Source organism: Vanellus vanellus (genome assembly GCF_965231255.1).
Source record: "Vanellus vanellus genome assembly, chromosome: 8".
NCBI classification, from domain to species: domain Eukaryota; kingdom Metazoa; phylum Chordata; class Aves; order Charadriiformes; family Charadriidae; genus Vanellus; species Vanellus vanellus.
In genome coordinates this window covers 13,056,510-13,081,702 of record NC_138913.1, presented here as the reverse complement: position 1 = coordinate 13,081,702, position 25,193 = coordinate 13,056,510, and the positions used below count along the sequence as shown (strand labels likewise).

At 50.9% G+C, this 25,193-nt stretch overlaps 1 protein-coding gene across 1 annotated transcript in view; it reads right to left on the bottom strand.

Annotated features, from left to right (window-relative positions):
• The window catches only part of LPP (LIM domain containing preferred translocation partner in lipoma), a 340,377-nt gene extending 318,299 nt beyond the window's left edge, over window positions 1-22,078 (bottom strand). The window contains exon 1 of the mRNA XM_082486985.1: window positions 21,993-22,078. The gene's annotated coding sequence lies outside the window, so the exon portion shown is untranslated. The remainder of the gene's footprint in view (window positions 1-21,992) is intronic.
• Between the last annotated feature and the right edge of the window lie 3,115 nt (window positions 22,079-25,193).

Here is a 25,193-nt window from a genome sequence, read left to right as displayed (position 1 = left end):
CAAACGAGTGCACAGTAGAGACGTACCCAAATCACTGCCATCAATTCCAGCACAAGTCTTTCCCCCCGCAGAAGTCCCCGGAGAAATACATGCAAAGACTGTCCCTAAGGAGCCACCTCTGGGTTTCATACACCCCCCAACAACCTTTACGGGGAATATCCAGGTGCTTTTACAACAGAAATAGTAGCAACAGGCAGGCTTTTAGCTCCACAAAACTGAGGTCCTCTTAGTTCAGAGCCACCACAACAGATGCTCAGTGATCTGTGCACCACTAACTCTGATTTTCATCTTGCAAAGAGAAATCCCAGCTTTCTACCACAGCCCTGCAGGAGATAACAGCAGGAAAGTCTCTTTGGTAACACAGCTTCACACTGTCAACCTCCCATCTGGCGTAACTCAGTACGACTCTTGTGCCTCCAGATCTCCAGCTACAGAGGCCGAGACTTTGGAGTCTGGATACACCTACGCGCGCACATCTGCATCTTCATTTTTATGCTTAGCACAATACAGACCACTTATTTTAATGCACCATTCCAATAGGCGATTTATCATTTAAAAGTAATTTAAAGCAAATGCCCAAACAGCAGGAATCAGCTATCACAGTTCAAGCCTTAAGCAGAGTCTGTGAACAAACTACTGGAACATGAATTTACCAAAAGAGCCCATCTTTTGCAAAAGAGTTTCTTCATTTGCTTTTTCCAACTAGTTAAATTCAAGGTACGGTTCATAAAAGGCCAAAAATGTGATCAGAAGTTAAAAAAAGCCATCCTGAGCTGAAAGGTAAATAAGGTGAGAGGCTGAGATCTACAAACTCTAAAATCCTTAAAGACACGATGATCAAAAACAGTCCGTTCACTCACCGGCTGATAATACCCCGTGCTGTATTATCGACAGTAAGAATCAACATTTCTCAAGAAAAAAAAAAAAAAAAAGAAATATAAACTTAACACATGAGTATGGAAAGCAAGGTTTCCTGTTTGCAGATATAAATCTAAAAGCAGTAGTTTACAATGCCTGAATTTAAACATCAGTCCTCTGTTACGGTTTGAGTTTTCTTATATTGCTCAGATTTTTCAGAAATGGACAGTGTAAAACCTCTCCAAGAATTCCACATTTCAGAGAAGCGCGGTCAGCACTTTCAGAAAAACAGGCGACCCTGGCATAACTTCACAGTGGTCGCTCAGAAATGGAATAACCAGACTCCCCAAACCCTTTAAAAGAAAAACTTAACCCGGGACAATAATTTCGGCAAGTGCTAATTACACTTCTCACGTAACAGCCTGGCTGAACAGCGTCTGCTTTTCTGACTGCTCAAAAGTTGCATTCACTTCGAAATCCCCTTTACACTTGGAAGTGTTACCAATATTCAGAACTTTATTTATTTTTTTTTTAAACCAGTATGGCTATACTTGTAGAAGCACAAGCACGGACACCAGTTAAACTGGGATAAAGCAGCCTCGTGCCGGGATCCTTCGTTCCCATTCCTACGTGGAGCAGATGGCTCAGCCCGACCGCCACAAGGAAAATTGTTGTTTTAACTGTTCCAGTCATCAATTTTTAAGCGCAGACAAGCTCCCAGCGACTCAGCCATCAGCACGAACTGACACGGGTCCCCTCCTGCGTGATTGGCAGGTGCACGTACGGGTCCCCAGATGACAACCCTATTCAATCTGACCTTTTCATTTTAAATGAAAAACACTTAAGAGCCTGCCCTGCTCTGACACGTGTATTTTTATGTCTTTCCCATGCCGTGCCAACGTATTTGTTAGTTGCTGGCCAGAGTCCCCAGACCCAGAAATCTTGCATTACCCCTCCGCTGCGGCAGCCCCGACCCCCCGCCCTCCTGCCCGCGCCGAGGGAGCCCTCTGAGGTCCCCACGTCCTCACACATCGGAAAAATCAGACCCCTCACGTGCAAACCTCAATTCAGAGCCCAACCCCGACTTAAAATTCGGCTTATACGCGTGGGTAGCTTCACGCTTGCACACAGCCACCCGGAGAGCCGGGCTCATCCCGCTGTCCCGGGACACCGCTGCCTGCAGGATCTGGCCCCGACTAAGAGCTTTCAGCGTTTGCGTCTCTGCTCCTCGCGTTCCATTTATTAAAATTAAAACCGCTCGATTCAGAAGTACGCTGCTGCAGTTATCTAATGAAAAGATCACGCAAGATAACAAAAGGTTTTCCTCCGCTCTGCTGCCAGCGGCGGCACCTGCTCAGAGAGTCCTCGACACAAACAGCCCATACACTCTTCGCGTTGAGGGCTAATACAGCCACCGCCTTTCGGGGGGTCAGATCCTGTGCTGCTGTAACACAGCAAAGCACACGAGCGGCGAGTTTGGATCCGCAAGGAAGCGCACACCCCTCCTTTATCGCACTCGGCACGCAGCCGCTTTTAAACCCGGGTGTCAAAATTAGCCGTAATGGGACTTAATCGCTTCCCAACTCCTGGACCGGCGCTCGCGCCGGAGGAAGGCTGATGCCGGCCACAGCATGGACCGCCAGCTCCAACGGGGAAAATGAGCTCCCGAAAAAGAGCAAACTGGCCGGCAGCATTAAAGCATTGCCCCCCCGGGAGCCCCGGGGTCCGGCAGCAGCGGCATACTCGGCTTCGGGGACTCATTTTTTCTCTTTGCTGTCACACCTGATTTTCAGGTTTGTCCCGGGGCTCATAAAATGAAATTAAACCAAGAGGAAAAAACGGAGCGGGGAGGTAGGGGGAAGGAGGAGGAGATACCGCTCCAGCATGCTCCTTCAGGCACGGCAGCTCCAAAGGGATGGGGCCCAGCTTGCACCGAAGTGATGGGAACTGGCTTTCCTGGATGGAGACTGCTGTGTTAGAACAAACGAAAAAAATCATTTGGGGCAGGACAGACCTCAGCAGTGGCTGAGGAATCTGCGAGACAGCCCTACCTACGGCATCCCGGCGGCCGGGAGCTACTGGGCAACGGTTGGGGACCAACCCATCAGCAGGACCAGCCATGTCGCACCCCTCTTATTCTAAATGCAGAAGGATGGCTAGAAAAGAAGGGTGGCTGAGGCACCAGAGGAATCGGCATGCCTGTGCCAGAAAAGCCCGCGGGTCCCACGCTGGAGCGACCCTTCAGCAGCTCCCCATCGCTGCCAGCAGCGCTGCCTGCGAGGTACGCGTCTGTAACTGGCACCAGGGTCAGACCCGGTATTTCCACGCACAGACTACCGGCCTCATGCTGTTCGCACTCCCTCAGACCAGCGAAAGATTTTTGAAACAGCCTCATTGATTTTTTCATATTTTTTTTCTTCCCTCCCCCCCCATTTGCTGTCTGCATTTCACCAAGGAAGAGGGGGGCAGTTTCACTTTCTCACTCGAATGCACCCTGGCTTCTTGATCAAAGAAGGGTAATTGATTTCTCTTTCAAGTTCTCACGCAGTATCAGAGCGCCACAGAGCCTGGGTTTCAAACAAAGGATAATGTTTTGCAATTCAAAACCAAAAAAATGTCTTTTTTTTCCCCCCCCTCAAGGAATGGCCATCCTCACCAGGCAGCACCAGCACAGCACTGCCCTAACACGCCTCCCGCGTCTTAAGATGCTCATTCAATAAAAACAGACCAACGGTGACCAAAAGCACAAGAGAACAGAGGAGAAGTGCTGTGCCCTAAGGCACGGGGGGCAGAAAGGTGCCTGGCCGTCCCCCAGTCCCACCACAGGGTCTTCTGCAGCCCACCTTTAGGTTGAAATCTCCCTAGGGCAGAGATGGCATTTTTGTGCACGTTCGTTCAGGTCTAGCGGCGCTGCTTAGAATAACAGCAATGAAAATGGTGAGGAAGTAAGTTTTATTATAAGGGACAATGTTGTTTTAACCATTTTCATTTTAAATGGCCGAAATTTAAAGGCAAAGGTCACCTTCTCCCAGGCTTGCCCTGGTGCCACCACAACAAAACCCTTGGCCCCATGGTGGGCTCTCTTACCACTCTTCTTAAAGCCATTTGTAAATGAAACCTTTAAAACTTAAGAGCCTACACAACCAGTCTTTGTGTTCATGGCTTCTGTTTTATCCAGTTTTGGCCAGATCATTTGAAAATAGCAACAAACACCTTGCAGCCAACTGGATGCCCCATTCCCATGCCCGCTTGGTCCGGCCGGGTATTTTTGAGAGAGTTATAATCCATTGAGATGTTCAAAAAAGCAGGATCGGCCAGGAACAGTAAATCTCTCTGGTTTAGAAATGTCTGTCCCAGGATGACCAAGCATTAGCTATCTTCTTTAATTTTTATACCTTAATAGCAAACTCCCCCAGTTTCAGCCTTGGAATAAATACCTCCAGGTGGGATGAGGGCCTTGAACACCTGTATTAAAGAGGTTCTCAGTGTAGCTGCTCCTCTATCCAAACAGCTGGACTGAGAGGCTGAGGAAGCGTATTCCTTCAAAAATAAATTAAAAAAAAAAAATAAAAAAAAAAAAAAAAAAAAAAGGAAAAAGCCCTGATGGGGCAGAGGGGCCCAGGTTAACACGGAAGTGTGGCAATCAGACTGAGGAGAACGGAGCGACCTCACCACCACCTTGCATTTCAGGAAGACATTTTTGTTTTCAACAAATGCTGTCACCATCACAAATAGAAGAATAAAAGAAAAAACCTAAACTTTTTTCCCTTTACAAAACAAGAACTGAGTTGCAAGCTGACGCTTGCTGCAGAAAACTCCATTTTGAGAAAGGAGCCATTTATACCAAATATAGATAAAAAATTCTGGAGCGATTCTGACAAGCCCTAATAACTGCTCTTCTTACATTTCAAAACTAGGAGGACCACAGATGCCTGTGGATGCGTCCGCCTTCCGAACAAGAAAGTACCATCACTTCCATCATAGACAGGGACCGAGACACACAGAAAACACATTAAAAAGCTGTTTTAGTTCCTAAATTACCCCTACTTCAGCTGGAAGCCAGGCCCCGCATTGAATTGAGCGCTTACCAAAAAAAAAAAAAAAAAAAAAAAAAAAATAGCAGAGGCAGTTTTTCAGGCCATGCTTTACACTGATAAACTTCTCCTCCCTGTGATGGGGAAACTGTCCTGCCACCGCCGAGCCCCCGCTCCCGGGCTGGGGAGGGACGATGGCGAGGATGCTCCGTGCCGGGGTGTGCAAGCCTCAGCCCGGCGCTAATAACTAAAATAAGGGGACGGAGAGGGTCTCCAGCAGACACACCGCAGCACGACCACGGGAAGGAAAAGCGATCCTAATCCCCCGGCTCAGCAGCACCGCGCAGACGGCGGCAGCACAACGACCTGGTAACCTGCCCGCGGGATGACACGCAGCGCCCTGCGCTTTCCCTGCATGTCAGGGAGGGACTTTCTCCCCCAAAGGTGACAGCGGTGGGGACAGTGAGGACACGAGGATGCAGCCGTCATGCCCGGCACGCAGCACGATACACGTTCCCGTCCTCCCAGCTGGGGCTTGGGCGCAAGCAAAGGGAAGGCAGCAGAGCTCGGACATCCCTCCATCACCTTGTGCAGGACCACCGGCATACAGACTTCCACGGGAATTCTGCAGATTATCCTCTCCCCAAAGGAGCTTAATTAATTGCTTGTAAAAGGGGACTGTGATTTATCACAGAACTTTCAGCACAGTAAGTGCAAGTATTGTCACACCTTTCCTCTCCTTAAAAATTAAGGCTAAAAAGGCTCTAGCCCCTCCATGCCATTTTATCTTGACCTGGAGAAGCATATACACTGAATTTGCTCTGCGTTTCCTTTATTATTTGCCTATAGCACCAACAATGACTATAAAATTGCACCCCTGGACCTATATGATTTGGTTCACTTTGACTGCGTTCCTGTTTCTCAGTAGAAAGAAAGAGGCATTTGGTTTGCAGAACGGCAAAGTTCGCAATTACACATCTCTCAGCACCCTTACAGCATCTCATCGGCACTCACAGGGAGAGATCGCGCTTCTTCCCGTGTACCTGACGGTTTCTCAGCGCAAAGTTTTCTTGGCTACCAATTCTCTGTGTTCTTCCAAGAGTTTGCCACACGATATCCTCCAACCCGCTGCACCTGAGCACTGTATTTTGGAAGAGTACATACCTATTTGTTTGAAACGTTAGCTACAGTGTGTGGGTGCAGCATCACACCAAAGGTACAAAGCACTTGAGACCAAGAAAGGTCTCTTCAACCTTCTTCCATCTCGCTGGTGTGATTCACAGGAGCACCTAACAGCGTAACACCCCCATTGTACCTGTCCTCGCCTACTCCTCCCCTGCCACACTGAGCTTGTCAGCGGGAATTTTGTCACCAGCCCTGAAGCCAGCATTTGTGTTATCAAGCCAAGTGGGTTTATTTTTATTTATTTTTTTTTTTAACTTGGTGATGGAGGAAAACAGAAAGGAGCTGCAAAAGCTTTTGGAGACAAAGATCTCTCCAGGACGTGCCAGCCGATACGTTCAAAGACTGGCTTGGCACAGCATCAAGGGAGCCAAGCATCCAACATGCAAGCAAGACCAACTCCACACCAGCCATCAGCCAGGCTCAAGGAGTGTTAGTGACTGCAGTCAGGAAGAAGGAAGGAGAGGAGAGAGAAAGACAGACTAATCCTGCACGTATCCCAAGGGGTACAGCCACAGGCCTGGTCACCACCCGAGAAGGAAACACGGAGAATGAAATGAGGGGAGACCTCTGCGAGCAACCACAACGTCTCAGACAGCAGTCGCCACGCACAGGGCAGCATTCACCAAGACTGACCACACAGCGGTGCATGAGATACCACGCTTGGCCTTCAGCGTAGAAACAGGAGACACACGTGGGAGGCTGTGTGGGAAGAGCTGGCAAGTGAAGACCATGTCCTATCAAGCCTGCAAATCTGCACGTTGTTCACAGCAGCCTCACATACACCGCTCACCCGGAGCCACCATATATCCAGTTACAACCCCCAGAAACACAGCTGGGTTGATCACTAGGCCTTTATCAGCATTCAGAGAGACCAGAGAAGGTCAAGAGAGTCCTCTGTTCCTGGATGATGGCAAGCACAGCGAGATCAATGGGAACTTGACAGGCCAAGAATGACCGCAGTCATGGAGGACCGAGGAGAGCTCGCCTGCGTCGCCCTCTTTTTCTGAGGCTCTCGAAGACAACAAAACCTCTGACCTTTGATTAAACCATGCTACTCGCAGAAGAGGGGGCGGCTTAGGGGCTCGGGGACTCAATAAGAAACTATTTATCTCAAGGTCATGGGTTCATACCCTCTTCAAGTTCTCCTTTCTTAGCAATTAAAACAGGGGACTCAATCTGCATTAAAAAAAAAAGCCTGTACACTACAGGCAGTGCCAGAGAGTGCCTCGTGAAACCGGCAGATTAAGAAGATGCAGCGCCTTTGCTGCTCCTGGTGAGCCCCACGGGCAAACGCAGCAACGCTGGGAACATCCCCTGTGCAAAGCCAACACGACCCACTTTCGCGCCCAGGGCAGCGGAGCAGAGGAGGGGATTGCAGGCTGCCATCGCCAGCTCCCAACAGCAAGTTGGGCACATCCCCGGTAAGGACCACTACGGATGGAGCTGATCCTGCCCCAGACTCTTGAGCCCGGTTCTGGGAGGATTCTGCCCATCCCTGTACCACTGCTTTGTAAAGCCGGTGACTGTTCCTTCTATACCAGCTGGTGCTCAGAAGCCAAAACCCCACCACGAGGTCATGGTGGGGATAAGTAGCAAGGCTGGAGATGTGCTTCTGCCCTTGCTCACATGGAGCAAACACCATTTACAGGGCTCCAGCCCTTGCTGCCTGGGAACCTGACCCACTTTGGACTGGACATCTATCTTCCAGCCCTCAACCCGGTGATGACATCAGACAGCCCCTCCAATTTGCACTGAAGGAACACGAAGACTTGCGTGGAGACCTAGGACCAGCTGAAGGCAGGAAACCCTCTGTCCTCCTCCTGCTGCAGGCCCAGCCCCAGCAGTCAAGCAAACGGGGAGGAGTGGACACCTTCCACTGCGTCACCAGGCCCAGAACAACGCACGAATCAAAGTTAATATGTATCTGAAACCAATTACTGACAGAAACCAAACTATCTAGGAACTCCAGCTGCTGCAGTCAGGGTTCCTGGTAGTCAGCACAGACACAGTCAAAAACTTTTGTTGCTGTTGGTTTTTAGCCCCTAAAAAGTCCAGATAACAACACGCTCCTGCACGTGGAGTGCACACACTCGCCTCTGTCCCTTTAGCAGCTTCCCACCAAGAAAACACAATTCTCCCCACAAATGCAACTATTGGGTTTCATAAAATTTTTGAACGTGAAATTGACGTTTGATTTTGAAATTTTGACTTTCCTATATTTACCCTTTGGCCCAAAAGCAGAGAAAGGATTCCAGCACAAACCGCCCATGGAGCAGGACGGAGCTGCTGGCCCTGCCGGGGCCCTCCCACGCACGGTGGCCAGCGCAAGTGCAACGCGGCAGAACGGAGGGGTTTGGAAACAAACGGGAAGCAGGCAGAGTTTTCTTCCATTCAGCCGAAGATGGTAATTATTTTGGAGGGGGCTGCATATCCTTTTGGCTTTTAATTAGCCGCAAACCAAGTCAACCTCAGTTCATACGAGAGTGACAAACTATTAGGGTCTACGGATCTGCAGCCAAGGAAAACAAATCTGTACCAGTCCCTCACCCCCAGAATAACTTCTGATTGTCAAGCACAGTTACCAGGGGAATGAATAGCTTCTCCTGCAAGCTCCTCACTCAATTAAGCTAATGCAGACAGAAAGGCCAGGCAGCAGCAGCCGGCAGCACGGGGCGACTCAGATGCGCGCAGTTGGAGCACGCAGAGCAACCACAGCAGGTTCGGAGCGATGAGGGAGAGGAGGAGCGGTCCACAGCCTCCATCCTCACAGAAGACACCCAAGGCTTCTCCTCGAGATGCTGAATGACAAAAGCCAGCAGGGTCTGTGCTCTGAGGAGACTTCAGGAAGATTTAATGGAGAAGACAGAAGCACATCCTGGTATCCTGAGCCGTCATCCATATTTAATGGATAAAGATCTGAGTGAGGAAACCCCTAAGAAAAGTCCTTGATTTGTTAGCAATCCAGAACTATCCTATCGCTGCCTCCCCCTCCCCTCAGCAGCCTTATAATTATAACTCCGCCTGAAAATCAGGACAGCCATCAAGCCAAAGCATGAAACAGAGGCCAGGAGAAACAAGTACAATCCTTGGCCCTTCTTGAGCATGAAAGCTGAGCGTCTAAAGCATCCCGATCATCTTTCAAAGCACCCAGAAAATAACAAAACACCACATTCAGATGCAGTAGAAGCTTGGTTTTGTTCCCAGTCGTTCTTTGCAGACCAGCTGTTGGGGCACTAACAAGCCATGTGAAGAGGATCGATTCCTTTTTTTTGCCTTTGTGCAGCTGAATTTCATTACGAGGATGAATATGGACCTTCGAGGAGGCTACAGTGACATACCGAAGCCTTCCTTACTCTTCACTCCCCTGTAGCATGCAACAGCTTCATTTTCTCTTTGGAAAGTTAGATGAATAGCTTTTTTTTTTTTTTTTTTTTTTTTTTTTTTTTTTTTAGGTGAAAGCAAAGTGTCGGGCAGCTTCTAGCCCATGCAACACTGAGCAAACTTCTCCTGATTAAAAAAGGCTGCAAGTCATACATTATCCGAGACCTCCGAATACTCCTCTGTAAAGGCAAAGTTATTGCAGTGGAGTTCCCTGGTTCTCAGTGCATCATCTCTGGCAGTTGGCTGGTGCTGCATGTCGCGGTGGGATGGAGCAGGAACAGTCAGGACACGAATCGCAACATGCAGAGTCCAGAGACAACTCCAGAATAAACTGCTGCTTCAGCAACACGCATCCTTGTAACTTGCTTGACCTCAGGGATCATGGACCTCGCAACTGAAAGCGACCAAAGGAGTCAGGCCAGCCACGAGCATCATGTCTCCGCACAGCACCATCAAGGAGGCGGACACATCAGCGTGCAGGAAAAAAAGAAACAAAAAAAAAAAAAAAAAAAAACACCAACCCCATAGCTCCCCCCTTTCCATTGGATTATAATAAAGCGTCAGCGTACAAACACAGAGCTAAATCCCATTCCCCCTCAAAAAGTCAAGGAAGTTGTGTCTTTGATTTCAACGCAACGGCAGCCTGGCCCTCGCGCAGCTGAGGGCAGCGCCGGGTGCGGCGGTCAGAGCAGCGCGATGGAGCGGCGGCAGCTGCTCTGCGGAGCTGCCCCCACGCAGCCGCGAACACACCCCAGCTTAGACGGGCTCTTCTGGCAGGTGTTACTTGAATCCCGGGCATCTCTCTAGCAAAGTGCAATGATATTCAACTTCCTTGTGGGCTCAGGACGCTGCCAAACATCTGTTGGGATTAGCTGGTTGATGTTTGTGAAGTGCACACAAATGCTGTCATAAGGAAGGGGCTGACCTATTTATGGATGTGAATGCTGGACCGAGACCCAAACTCACATACTCTATTTGCATCTATGGCCATATCTTCCTGGCCAGCTTTTGCTGTCTGAAGCTCGGATGGAGGCATGAAGTGTCACCTATAGTTTACAGGCCACTTTTGGTCACCCGTAGTTTGAGTCATGCTGCTCCGCTCCTCCGCTTTATTCCAGCCCATTGCACAACTGAACTTTGTAAACAGGCTGGGCTAGGGTGGCTCCACCAGGAGCCCTCAGATGCCGTACGGGTTGCCCTTTGCAGGAGAAACCCACCTCCTCCCCAGCCTCCAGCCCACTCCCCACCAGGGCTACAGATCACAGACTCTCAGCCCACGGATCTCCAGCGGGCTCCCAGAAGCCAAGCTGCGGCAGATCAGACACCCAAATTCCTGGCGGTAAGGGACTTTGCATCAAGTTTCACATTTCTCTTGGGTGTCCCTCCCTCCCACACAGGCCTCCTGTGACTAAGGGCTGAGGAATGAGACAGCAAGCGTGCACAGCTCAGAAACCACAGTGATAAACAGCCATGAGGGAGATGAACTCCCCAGGGAGGACGGGGAAGAGCTCCCCCGATGGAACCAAGCACGTTTGTTGAAGGGACTATAGGTGGTGAAGGCTTGTGACGGCAGGGCCACAGGAGTCATACGTCCCCATGACTCAGAATCACTTTGCACCAAGTTGCAAGTCCTAGACATACAGCTACGCTCTGCCAGAAGCTACTGCTCCCCTTTCCTCCACACACACATTTCAATACTTATCGGGTCTCCATCTTAGTCACATTCTGCTAACGCACACTTTTTACATCCTTTTCATCTTCCCTCATAATCAGTCTCTGCGTCCCCAAGTCAATCGCCCTGCTCTTCTCTCACCATTCTCCACTTTATCTTCACCTCCCAGGGCAGGAGCTCCTCGGACCCAGACATTGCTCCACGGGTACAGGCTGTGCTCTCTGCTCAGGTTCATAGGACTTCAACACGCATGGTTTGGCAGACTCCCTATGGCCTTTGGGTAGCGTAACAAGTGTCAGGTTCAGCCCAAGATGCTACAGGTCAAATTTAGAGATCTGGACGACAGAAGAAAACATTGTCCATGGATATCGAAGTGAAAACAAAGAGAAGGATGAACCTGTGCCCAGAGGCACACCAACACCATACCCAGAATTACCCATGTCTTTCATTAAATGGATAGGCCTTATCTTGTTCTGGAAATAAGGAGCATCTGGAATCGCTTCCATTACACGTCAGGTAAAATGTGCACAAGTAAAACAGGCAGAAAATATTCCCACCCTAGCAGGTGCATCCACCAAGAGAGCTGGAATTAAACCAGATGATCCAATGTGGGACTTTCTGATAATACACAGATAATACACACTTTGTACATTCAGTTCCACCTGTGAAATAGGGCACACCCTTAATCAGGTATGAATCAAATCATCTGAGACATGAGAAATTTATCAAAAGCTGTTGCAAACAACCCATAAGGTTGCTTCTGCCTCACTGCACTTCACCTTCAAGGGATGAGGAGCAGCCGACGCAGGCAGACAGCCGCCCTGAACACAACAAAGCTGGAGCAGACCACTTTTGCTAGGACTTCTTGCACATGGTGGCATGACCCAAAAGCTAAAACACCACCTCAGGTGTGCAAATGCATACAGACTGAAGGCTTGGTCTACGGCATCCCGGGAAGCAGGCAAGGAACATGGGTGGTGCGGGTATGGGTATGACACCCCGGTTGAGTGGCCTGACCCTAGACAAGGTGGGGCACTGCCAGCACAGATGATCATTGTAACACACCAGAGCAGGAGTCCTCTCCTTCTCACCCCAGGGTACATCACAGCAAGGCAATACACCAGGCGGTGCAAAGGCGAGGTGATGCCAACCCATCTGCCTTGCGTCCTCCGAGAGATCCGATACCCACCTGTAAATCCAGTGACCACAAAACACTGCACGCAGGTCATGTGTGCAACGAGGGACGGGAGCCGACTTCACACAGAACCCACCCTACAGGGATCCTTGTGTGCAGCAAGGCAACGAGCTCTACTCTCATAGCTCCTCCTCCTCCTCCTCCCGCTCTACGATGCGGTCCTTCAGAACTTCTCCACCGACTTCTCGGCCATCCCATGCCCCAGCTTCACCACTCTGCCACACAGCAGAGCGAAACACGCTGTGCCAAGCCATGGAAGGAGGCACACAGGCACTCCGTAAGCTGCTATCCTTTCACCCGGACACTTCGAACACCTGGGCGGGCAGGGTGCCTTGGAAAGACACACTCTTTTATAGTGTTTTAAGTTCCCTTGCTGCTCTGGCCTCACTCCCCGCGACACTCAAAGAGGCGTTACGTGCCAAGAACGCCACGCTCATCCCCACAGCAACGCAGAGGTCCAAGGCATTATCCCTAACTTCCGAAATACGTTTCTGCCCCACAGTTTGGCACTTAATGATACTGTTAGAGGCTTGCAACTTGTCTGCTTCACTCACAGTACCATCTCCTGCACTGTAGGAGGCTGATTCTTCATTGCAGCGAGGCCACGGCCATTCTACCTGCTACAGCACTGTTTCAGAAGAAGAGACACCAGGTGTCTCACTAGCCAACTTTAACCCTTTTGTCCATCATTTCTTCCCCATCCATCTGCCTTGGGAGCAAATCAGGATTCGGGTACAGGACAGTGCTTAAACACTTGCTTATCTTTAGGCGTACAAGTAGCTGCCAAGAGTTCAGCTGGATTACTCATACACTTGAATTTCAGACTTACTATGCGGAAGGTTCACTGAGCCCTCCTTAAATGGCAAAGACGCAATGCCGTGTTTTCCAAGCCCGGCTCTTTGCATCCCCAGGAACCCGAGAAAGAAAAGGATTCTCTGAAAAAGCACCGACGTGGAACTGTGCTAGGGAAGGCGTAAATCTCATTCTCCCAAAAAACAGCCTGCAGGATCAGAAGCGAGGGAGAACCACCACAGCTTTAAAGGAAGCTTAAACTACCCTAAAAAATGGCCGCCTTACTGTACACGGGAAAACAAGCCACTGAGGAAGAGTCCAGTGGATGAGGTGAAGTCCCCATTACCCTTATTCTATTCCTTGAAATATGTTTTTATACATAAGTACCACCTAGACCTTAACCATTTTTGTGGCTCATTTCTGGACCTCCCCACCACCACATTTCACACTCAACAGCATTAAGCTGTCCTGGTTTCTAAATGCCAGAGGGGAAGACCAGCCTCCATACTAAGCCGGGCATTTCAATACCCACACAAGATAAGTACGGGCCTTGCCCCTCCGTCAAGGATGATGACGATAATGCGTAAGGGGCAGGTAAAAGCAGAAGAGACGGGGGAGATGGACTGTAAAGATAGGCATAACTGCCATACGCAGTTCAGAGCAATCTCCAGAGTTGGGAGGAAAGGATGCTGCCTTCAGTCTGTAATTACAAACCATCCTTTTCAACCATTTCTCTGTTTGATTATCAGTTATCACTGCAAAGTGAAGAAAACCACCCTGGTCTAACTGGCTTTTTTCTCCTGGCTTTCAGTGTCAGGGATGACACAAAACTCCCAGCTTCGTTCCTCTCCAAGCCTGTGTCCCATCAGTAAAATGGCAAGAATAATCCTCCTTCACCTCCGGAAGGCACTGCAAAAATAGTCACCCCAACTTGCAAAGCGCTCCAATGACAGAGCTAAGAGCACTCCAGAAAAGCACAAAAGGAAATTAGTAATTCTGCATTCAGCCCTGAGTGTGAATAGTAGGTAGCAAATAAGGCTTGGGGCCACACACTGCACAAGAAGAAAAGAAACTGAATAGCTGCTTGTTAAGTATCACCTTCCACTCCGGGCACAAAGAGTAGGTGCTCCGGCAATTAAGTGGCTATCTCACAATACCTGCTTGCAGAGGGGGCCCAAGTTAAGGTTTCATCGACGACCTTCATTCTGGCATTTCGTAGCTGTGGAGCACTTGGACTTTGCAACTTTAATACTATTCTTTTAACCAAGTGCATTGCCCGTAATTAACTACAGGACCGCCACGTGGCTCCCGCAATCACTAACTGTCTCCCTTGGGAAATCCAGATTAAAGGCTCGTCTCGGCCACAGTAATAGCCCGAGGTATCTCTCGAGATTTGCCCAAACCCACGGAAAGCAAATCAAGTCTCTACCTCAAGCGACGTTAAATTCAAGCCAGCCGACCTCCTTCGGGGCTGAGCTGAACCAGGAATGCGGCTGACACCGGGGCGAGCGAGGCAGGGGCGACGGAGCAGCTGGAGCTAGGACCACTTATCAGCTGCTAATCCAATCACTCTCCCAACCCGGTCGCTGCCTGCCGCACAGTGTCTGGGAGACTCCTCGCTTTCATTCAAGCTTGCCTCATTAAGTGGAGTAATTCAAGTCTGTTAAGGTGAGGTAATAAACTGCTGAAACAGAGACAGCTCCTTAGGGTACGTGCACGCAGCACATCGAAGACGCACGTGCACGTTACTGAGACATAAACCACCGCAGTTGGGGTACAACGAACACGGCAACTGCAGCAGGACCGCCTGCAAGTCACCTGCGAAGCACCCCAAGTTTCTCTTCCAAAAAAAAAAAAAAAAAAAAATCAAACCCCCAAACCTCACCAAACTGAGTTTCCTGCAGCCAGCTACGTTGCTGAAAAAGCCCTAGAGGAGATACTTTAAATCCGCCCCGCTATGCTTAACTAAGGTTTGGAGCTGGACCGCTTTTACCCCATCGTGCGGCGCATCCTTACCCATCCCGCCAGGCTCCCCGGCCCCTTCGAGGTCTGTCAGCCTCCTCCATCCACCCATCTATCCATCCATCCATCCTGCCTGCCTTTGCCCAGCTGGCCAGGCTGGTCCCACAGCAAGGCAGCTGGGTCCTGGTTTCTCAGCAGCTACAAGCCCCAGCCCTGCCAGAGGCTCTCCAGCTGGAGGAGAGAGCAGGAGCAGAGGGAGAAGAGGAGATGGCCGCAGCCCCCCACAATGAGATCCACTGGCCTGAAAAAGGGAAGGGGGGGGGAAGTTACAAATCGATGCATAAACAAGACCTGACTGGGTAATTCAGAGCTAACAGGGTAGTTTACTGAATGTTAATTAAATCCTCAGTGCATGTTACCAACTGTGGAGATCAACTTATTTTTAAATTAAATAAGCAATAAATGCTTAGATGAACTTCTATTCAATTTCACCCAGTGAATGAAGTATGTTGGGCTTTTAAAGGACATTAAACAAGATAGTTATGGCAAGTTAGTTGATACTTTATTACCTAAAGATAATGGCCATATTAAATCTCAACTAACTATTCCACTGGCGGCGCAATCATCCAAGACTTGGCGGAAGTTTGCCTGCCTTGAAGCATCACTGGGCAGCGGTAGCAGGGGCAGGAAGGCAGCCAAGTGCTGAATGGCACCTACTTAGAGGATGCTTAAGCACATAAAGGCACTTAGGCACAAAACAGCATCCTTCCCAGCCAGACCTGGAAACCCCCAAGAGGGCTGATGGGCCCCCACACAGAAACAAAGCTGGCCTAAGTCCGAGACCCTCAAGCATCCCGACCCCACCCCCAACCAAACAGAGCAATTTATGGGGTTACTGAGAAATCACTGTGTTACGAGGTTCTCTTATGGCATAAAGGGCCGCAGAAAACATCCTCCCTAACAGCCTGCAATGCTCAAAAGCTTCTATCTTTTTCCAAGAAAAGGTTATCAGCAGCCCACAACTCCACTGATGTTTGTTTTCCTTTCCTGAGCATATTGCGATAGTTTGGGAGTGCTTCTGAGTGACTCACACGTGTGTCACTGTCACCCACAGATCCCAACAACAGATACTGACAGTCTAAAAATGACAGAGACTTGCTGACAGCAACTTAGAAATTATCATTTTCATGCCAGCTCTTGCGCTTGCTCAGAACGTGATCGAAAGCAGCTCTTTGAGATGAAAGCAGAATCTCCACCGAGGTGTCTCTACCGGTAACCTTAATCACAATGATTAAGTGTGGGTAGCGTGGTTGGTTTTTTTTTTTCACGTCTGGATTGGAAACACGGCCAGCCCTACCTGCCCGGCCGTGCCCAGACGCAGGAGGAATGGAAAGAGCCGAGCCCCGTGCCCCGGAACCCCCCGCTTCTCGGGCAGGCACAAGCTCTCAAAAAGCTTTTAAACTTTGTGGGGTTTTTCTGGTCTGTGGTTTTCAGTTTGATTTGTTGTTTTCTTTTCTCTGTTTGTTTCTATTTTACAAAACAAAAAGCTCTCTAGATTAAAAAGAGGAAAATACAGTGCTCGTCATACTTTATTGATGCTCTCCCGACATACAAGGGAAAGCCGACCACAACATCTTCCCTCCAATCCCTCCTCTGGAACCGTTCTTCATAAAGTTATTTCAAGTTCTGTATTTTCCTATGTATAACCCACATTTTTTAAAGGTATTGTTCCTTGCGAGTCTGTCCCTCAGATAACCCACATCCTTAGATAAGCTATGGTTTCCGTCTCCCCTGCTCCTGCCTGCTTTTGAAGCGTGGCTGCAGTTCCAGTAAGCTCTCTAGCTTTTAGCAGAATTACCCTGCTACGAGAGCGACAGCAAAGGCAGATGATGAAGCCACCGGAGCGAGCAAGCAGGCTGCCCTTGCCTGCTTTCGGCCCTCCGCATCGCTCACACGTGCCCATAGCAAACAGAGGCTGAATCCCAGGCTTCTGGCGGGACACGTAGACTTGGTGCTCACCTTGCTTCCCTGATGGCTTCTCTCCATCAAAAACTTATCGTACCTAAAAAGCACAGATGTACCTAAAGGAAACGTATATTTCTTCATCATCCCAATGCCATCTTTAAAAACCCCTCCATGCATCCGCAGGGACTTCTCTCCACCTGAAGGGATTACCAGGGCTGCACAGGTAAGAGCGGGGATGACCAGCTGGAGGTGACACCCCGCGTGGTCCAGGGCCAGCCGCAGCAGAGAGTGCAGGAGATGCCCGGAGCCACATCAGGGCCAGAAGAGTTTATTAGGAGAAAGGCAGAGCTGTGGGGGTCAGGCTTTCAGACGCTCGACAAGGAACGAAATGCCACCGCGGATGCATTGTTCACACAACCATGATGGGCAAAGGAATAGAGAAACCACTGCGGGCACCCTGAGGGTACATGTTTCCACAGACGCACGGAAACTGTCTTCTTGCAAACAATTTGTCATCCACCCAAGCTACTGCTTTTCTCCAGCTACAGTCAGCAAGAGATGTTTCAGAGAAACCTGCACGAAACAGTCTCTTCTTTCCAATTAGAAGTTTACGATAGAAGAGCCATCCCCCTTCGCTGGTGTAACTCTGAATGTTCCTGACATTCATACAATCGTCCCATCTCCTTTCCAAACTTGGCTAAATTCTTGTCCTCAGCAACGTGCTGCATGATAAATGCCACCACTTAGTTACATGGAAAAGCACTTAATTTTGTTCATTTTGAATCAGCCACTTTCACTTTGGCTCGCATTTGTACAGAGGAACAGAAACCCCTTTTCCACAGCACTCACTGCTTCTGTGACACCTTTCTAACACGTGTCCTTTATAGAGGAGCAATCCCGAACTCTTGGTCAAACTCCCTCAGGTTTTCCAGCTCCACACCATTTTTACAGTCCCTTTCCAAAACTGCATGCACCAGGTGCTACTGACCAGAAGGGAGTCAGTTAAGTTTTACAGTCAGGCATCACACAAACAAACACAAGCACCAATTTTAACAAACAAGGCAATGGTCGGGCTTCAAAACAAAGCGAGTGGTGTCTCCACTCTGACCATGAGCCCCCACACCGTAATTCGTACTATAATTAAAAATATATACTGATGATCATTTTATATATTTAAAGCACTCCAGCTCCACTGAGACTGAAGCCGAGGCTATTGGGTACCTTGCAAAATCCGCTAGTCCAGCTCTGCAGCTTCACCCCTGAACGTCCGAGAGAAATGAGTGCTTTGGCGAGGGATACACACCTGAATCTGCACTTTCCTTATTTGAAAGCTTGAATTACACCGCACCTGTTCCTGATTCTGGTAAAACAGAGCCCATAACCTCTCACTAACGCAGCACAGCTGAAGATGATATTGAGAGCAGCGCAACTTGGAGATCTGATGTGCTCTGCAAGTTTCCACGAGACAAGGCAGCTAAACTGCACAGGACAGTGGGATTTTCTGTACCCTAACCGGGATTGCCAGGATATGGGACCCGAAATCCACTCCTGGCCACCCCAGTCTAGAGGCAGGTTTTTGCCAGTTTGCCCCGGTTTCACTAGAGCGCGTAACAGGCAATATCATTCAACACTTCTACCCCCTGAAGCTGGGAGACTGCTCGTCCAAACGGCAACTAATGGAAAAGGACAGGACCCACGGAGCTGGAGGCCACACCAAGACGGGCATGCTCACCAGCACTCTGCCCCAACACCCAGGCTGAGCTCCAAGCGTGCTCCAAAGGTGAAAATCTCACCTCGGTACAACAGGAATTGGAACTTCTCTCCCAGCTCTGTACCAGCCGCTCTGCCCATCCAGCTTATGGCAGGAGCAGCCGGTACCAACCACACCGGCTGATTGGGACTTGCATGATGGAGACAACTGCACAACAACAAGCTGTGATCCTCACCGAGCCGGCACCGCGCACTGTGGAGACTGCACAACAGCAATGCGTTGCAGTTTGGGGCCATACCTGCAGAAGCTTCAATGAGATGTAGTTTTAGCTTCATTTTCCTGGATGCATTCTCTGTTTCCAGCCAGGAGTTTACCCAGGCAGAGTACAAGGGCCACATATCCCTGACTGGAACTTCTGGACGGCAGGATGGCTGGCAAGACAGGACACATGCACGGCCAACACACAACACACACTGGGGCTGAGTCTTGGGAAGAGGGCATTAAAAATCACCGAAGTGCACTCTCTGTGCACAAGGAGCACATTTCCACAAGTCCGTCAGACTCATCACCCACTGCCTACCCACTACCAGGCACCTCTCTCCAGCCAAGAGGCCTCCGAAAAGCCTACAGTGACCTTCAGCAACCCATGTGCTCCAAGCAGGCCCTCCAACCACAGGGCTGGGAGAAGAGCCTACAAGGACCAGAAGACACTTGATGGCAGGAGAGCCCCCAGCACCGTAACTGATGAGGACTTTGCACTGCCACCATGCTGGACCAGGTTCCCCCAACTTGGCAGCTTTTCACAACAACCAACACAAGCTGACTCAGGTGGAAAAAAAAAAATGAAGAAAACAATTGAGGGAAAATAAATGAAACTCATATAAATGAAACTCAACAATTAGAGGGTGGCAGGGCTGAAGGCCCCATTATCAGCACCAGCATCTCGCTGGAGCTGCAGGTGGGATAGGAGCTGAGGTTAGGAGCTTGCTACCAGGTGGCCCTATGGCCACCACCCACACTTTCACCTGCTGACAGCCCATCCTGCAGGGAAAAACCCTCCAACAAAAGCTAAACAACTGAAAGAGGGGAATAACAGAGCTAATAAATTTAGGAGTGATAGGATGAAAGGTCATGGGGTGGGCAGGGGGAGACAGAGTAGGCCAACGGGCAGGGAGAAGTTTTCAACAGTAAATCTTTATCTTCAGATGGAAATATTTCCCAAGGGAAATCCCATATTCCAGAGTATTATTTAGCTTTGCCTGGGCCAGTCCTGCTGCAGCAAGGGTGGGGATAACCAGAAAGTCCCTCACATCCCCAGACTGTGCTGCTGCACAGCAAACTGGGCTACACATAGGCCAGAGAGAAATGTTATCCAGCAGAAACGTGGTTGGTATTATACAGATGAAATGCTGTGTCCCATTTTCTGGCTTCAAGTGTCCCCCTGCCTTCCTAATATACCATATCTATAATTATTTGGTGAGCCAGCACCCACTGTATCACCCAGCTCCCAGACATCCGGGAACTCCCCGCTCTCTCTCAGATCTTGCCCCAAAAATTAGTCCTGGAAAGTATAAGCACAGACTCTACAGGTAAATGAGTCCAAGGAATCAAAGAAATTCTCAAATGTAGAGTGTTTCCAAAAACTTAACACTTCTGTTTGAGACCTTGCGTTTCCCACGGATCAAAACCACTTTGTGCACGGGGCCCAAGGTGGTGTGGATATATAGGAAGACACATCAGCAAGCTCAATGGTTCCCACAAGCTCTTAAAACTTTTGTTTATCAATCGCCCAGCAAAACAGAAAGATATCGAACAGGAACCTAACCCAAAACCCAAACAATTGGGCCAAAAAGCCAACTCATACAGGCATAGAAAAACAAACAAAAAATAATAAAAACATAGCAGGAGAATCCAACAGCTCGTTTGGTTCTCCAACGGGGCCAAACTGCACCTCGAGGTACAGTTGCCAGAGCAATTACAGAAGTTTCTCCATCAACACCTCCTACTCCCCAGCGCTGCCTTCTCCCCAGCGCAGCCCCGGGGCGCCGAGAGCGCTCCTCAACAGCGGCAGGGCTACGATCTGCCTGTGCAAAAGGGGAGGGCAAGAGAAGGGGGAGGGAAAAAAAAAAAAAAAGATAGATAGCTATATATTAAAAAAAATTAAAAAAAATAAAAAGCCCAGGGTGACGTAAGGGTGTGGGAAACTTTTACATCCTCACCTGCTGGTCAAGGGTGGGCCTCCCCTGGCGTATAAAAAGCCGCCGAGGCTTTACTCAACTTATTTACCGCCCAGCCCCGCCGAGGGGTCCCCGGTGCAAGGCGGGGGGGGGGGGGGGGGGACGGCACAACCGCACCGGGGGCGGCCCCCGCCCGGGCCAGGTGCACCTGCGGGCGGCAGCGCCGAGCCCCGGACACCCCCCCCCCAGGGGCAAAGGAGGGGGGGGCGCTGGGGGCGGGACACGACGGGGGCCCCCGGCCCGCAATCAGCCCCCGCCCGGTGGGGGGATGGTGGAGGGGGTGAAGGTGGGCAGCGGGGCCGCTGCAGTACCGGGGAGGTTTCCCCCCCCCCCCCGCGGGCCGAGCTCGCACCGCACCGCACCGGGCCGGGCCGGCCCCCACCCCGGCGGCCTCGGCGCCCCGGGCGGAGGGAGGAGCCAGGCGCGGCCCCCCCCGGGCGGCCGGAAGCGCTCCCCGCCCCGGCCGTGGGCTCCAGCTGTTGCACAGCTGCCTCGGCGGGCGGAGGTGGGGGGGGTGTTGCGGGGGGGGGGAGTGGGAAGAGAGGAAGGGGGCAAGTTATTATCTGCAACAATACCTCGGGGGGAGGAGGCAGCGGAGGCGAGCGCGGCGGCGGCGGCGGCGGGAGGAGGAGGCGGCGGGGGGGGGGAGGCGGTGCCGGGGGCGGCACCGGGGCGGTGGCTGTGCCCGGGACCGCCCCGCCGCTCCCGCCCCCTCGGCCCCGCCGCCGGCCCCTTCCGCCCGCCGGCCCCTTCCGCGCTCCGCGCCGCTGCCCCGCCGCGTCCCCCGGCAGCCCCACCCCCCCCCCCCCCTCCCGCATCCCCCCTCTTCGGTATACCCCCCCCCCCCCCCCGGGTCCCCCCCTCCGGCCGGTCCCCGCCAGTCCCTCCCGCGCCCCTCTGCATCCCCCCCCCCCCGCTTCCCCCCCCCTTCCCTCCCCCCGGGCCGCCTTCTGCATCCCTCGTTCCAGTCCCCCACCGCGCCACCCCCATCGGTCCTTACCGTCCCTCGGATGGAGGAAGCGGCGGGGGCGGCAGCCCCGAGCTCGGCGGGACGCCCCCGAAACAAAAAGCGAAAGCGGCGGCCGCTGCCTCCCGCCCCGCCGGGCTGCTGCGCTCTGCCCGGGGCTGACGTCAAGGGCCCAAATTCCTGCCTTTCCCTGCAGGCAGATTTGTCCATGTAAGGGATGGGGCCGGGGCGGCCGCACGGTTGGGGGGCGGCAGCTACCGGTACTTCGGGGGGGTGTTGGGGGCGACGGGGCTGCGGGCAGCCCCGACCCTGCGCATCGCCCTCCTGCCCTGTCCGGCGGGGTGGTGGGCCCAGAAGCGTGCACCGTGGCTTGCAATATTTTCACCCAGAAGTTTTGTCCAGGGCTCCGTGTGATTTGATTTTTTATTTTTTTCTTTGCTGCTTTTCCAACCAACTTTTTCCGCTGTTCATCCCCAACCAGGGCGCGTAGCAAGGTGGAGGGAGGTAAAAGATGCTCGGAGCTACAAAGGAGCTCAGAGATTCAAAACAAAACCTGTCGAGCATATTAAGGAGAGGGGGAAGGGAAATTGTGTTTTCTGATCGCTTTCTGGTTTGTGGCTGTTTATAAGGATTGCAATTAAAATAATTCGGGTTTTGAGTGTGACTGTTTTTGTAATGGAATGTTACCCTCTAAGTAGCCGTTGGGTACCTGCATTTGCCCCGAGGAGAAGGAGAACACAGAAGGGTTACGTTGAGCTCAGGCTGTGGAGGGGAGGGTTGCCAAGCCTTACTCATTTGGAAGGAGATTTCTGGATGAGTTCTTAAGCGCTTTAAATGTATTTCATTTTGACAATAAAGGGCTCTGCTGTGCGCTTTCAGAAGATGTTTACAATCTTATCCCATTACCAGCTTTAATGTCCACAGTCGCCGCTCGACAGCCCCAGGAGGGAAAGTTTGCACGTAAGGACCCAAAAAAGGACAATAAGTGCCTAAAAGACTTCAGAAGCTGGAGCGCAGAGTTGCGATCCAGCCTCCCTCCCCCTTCCCTGGCTGCCGGGGTGTCTAAAACAAGCAAGCGCGCTCCCAGATTGACCCAAGCGCTCTGGCAGATCGGGGACCCCGGGAGATACCACCCCACCCCGACGGGTCCCCCTTCCCCGGCAGGCCCCGCAGCAGAGGAAGCGTGACATATCCCAAATTCAGCCCTCGGTGCAAATCCTCCCCGTCTGCCGTTGATTCAGTGTCCTGCACTGGCCCCCCGTACCAGGGGCGCTAAATTCCTCCCGAGGGATGGAGAGGGTTGCCGGGGCCAGATGCTCTCTTAGAAGCACTGCAGCTAAACCTGCATGAGCCTGTCAGTCACAGCCACAGACGTTTTCGAAGCATTATGACTATGACTAGAAATACCCTAGCCTTGTCCTAGCCGCCTACCCTGTGTTTAAACCCTGCAGAGATCCAAACCCAAAGCAGAATGGCGCATGAGTCACCAGGGCCCCATGCCGCAGGTGTACCTAGAGTGCCGATTAGCGCTCTGCGAACACGGCCTGTTGTGAAAGACACGGGCACGGCTGCTTTCTAAAGCACCGGTGGATGAGACCGTCGCACCAGCACAAGCCGAGCAGCCTTTGCCCAAGGCCCTGCAACCCCGGGTTCAGTTCCTTCCCTGGAGAACCTGCGGTTCGAGTGTCTCCTTCCAGCTGAGCACTTTGACCGCTGGGCTGCACGGTCGTGCTCCTTCATCGTGCTCTGAGGACAACTCATGACAGTATTCTGTGCCGCAGGGGTCAGGCGGTCATCACGAGGGGCTTCCTGGCACTCGTGTCTGTCAACCTCAGCGTGGTGGGGCTCTCGACAGAGCCTGGCTTTGTAATGCTCCGGGGAAGCAGATTTACAGAGGGATTGTTGCCCTGCTGTTTTTTTCTTCTCTGTTCGATCTTCCTTGCAAATCTGCAACAACCCTTGCGTTGTGTCAACTGGTATCTGGGGGAAGCGTCTGAAAACTGAAAGAAACCGTTTGGCCCGAGATGAGAGACAAGTGTTCTCCATTTAGTATTTCAGAGAAAACCAGTGGTCAAATATTTTCCTTGTCCTGTATCCAACAATTATTGCTTCTTTATCCATCGAGCTTATGCAATTTTCCAGTCGTGTTTGTTAACAGAAGAGAGGCTACTTTGCACATCCATAGCCGCCTCCTTTGAACGATCCCAAAAGTTTTAAGCTTTGAGCCTCCAGAATGGGAGATAGTAACTACTGCTACCTCCATTCTGCAGGTAGATGAACTGTGACTAATCCTCTGCAGCACAGCAGCAGAAGTTTGATTCGCAGCCCATTACCTTTGTAACGCGCTGCCCAGAATGGTCACTGCCTTGTCAAGCGCAGCGTGAATTTTCTGATTTTTTTTTTTAATTTTTTTTTCCGGTTTCCTATCATGACCAATATCATACGCTTTGGAAATGAAAGTAGAAAATTCAAGGTGTTGAGCCTGGCTGTGAAAATCTGCTCTTTGCCTGGAAAGAATCAAAAATACTGGCAAACGTGCAATCATTCCTTCGGTAATATCTACCGCACCCTGCACCACAGCAGCAAAATGAATTAAACAGCAAAAGACTGGAATGCCTGACATGGCATAGGCCGCTCAGGAGGCAGTAATACAAGAGTCAGCCCGGGCCAATATTAATTCAAGGAAATTAAGTTTTTTAATGGTTAAGGTGCACGAGTAGAAGCCTGGAAACCTGGCCTCTCTCCCTACTTCTCCTGTGTTGTATGACTTTAGACCAGTCGGTTCACCTCCCCGTGGCTGCTTCTCAGTTTGGGTCTCCTCTTTTTGGTGAGATTTCCCATGTAAAATCACAAAAAAAAAAAAAAAAGAAAGAAAAAAAAAATAAAAGGAAGGAAAGAGCCCTCGGGAAGCCATGGGAATTCATCCCTCGGACCATGAAGCAGGAGCAGCATTGCTTAAACCGTACCTGAGAGAGGTTCACCTACCCTGCTCCGAAGGAAATCTAGAGGATCCATTCCAGGGCTTCACAGTTAGAAACACTTTCCTTATCTCTAACCCAAGTCATTTTTTGCTGCAATTCAACTCTTAATCAGATGAAGTTGTGGGGATCTGACGTATTCCCTCACTAGCAACAATTCCAGAACAACAGGAAAGTCGCCCACCTGGTGAACTAATCCTTCCGTGGGTAAAAGCCAGAGAGGCTGGAAAACACGCTAAGCACGTGTTCTTGGGAG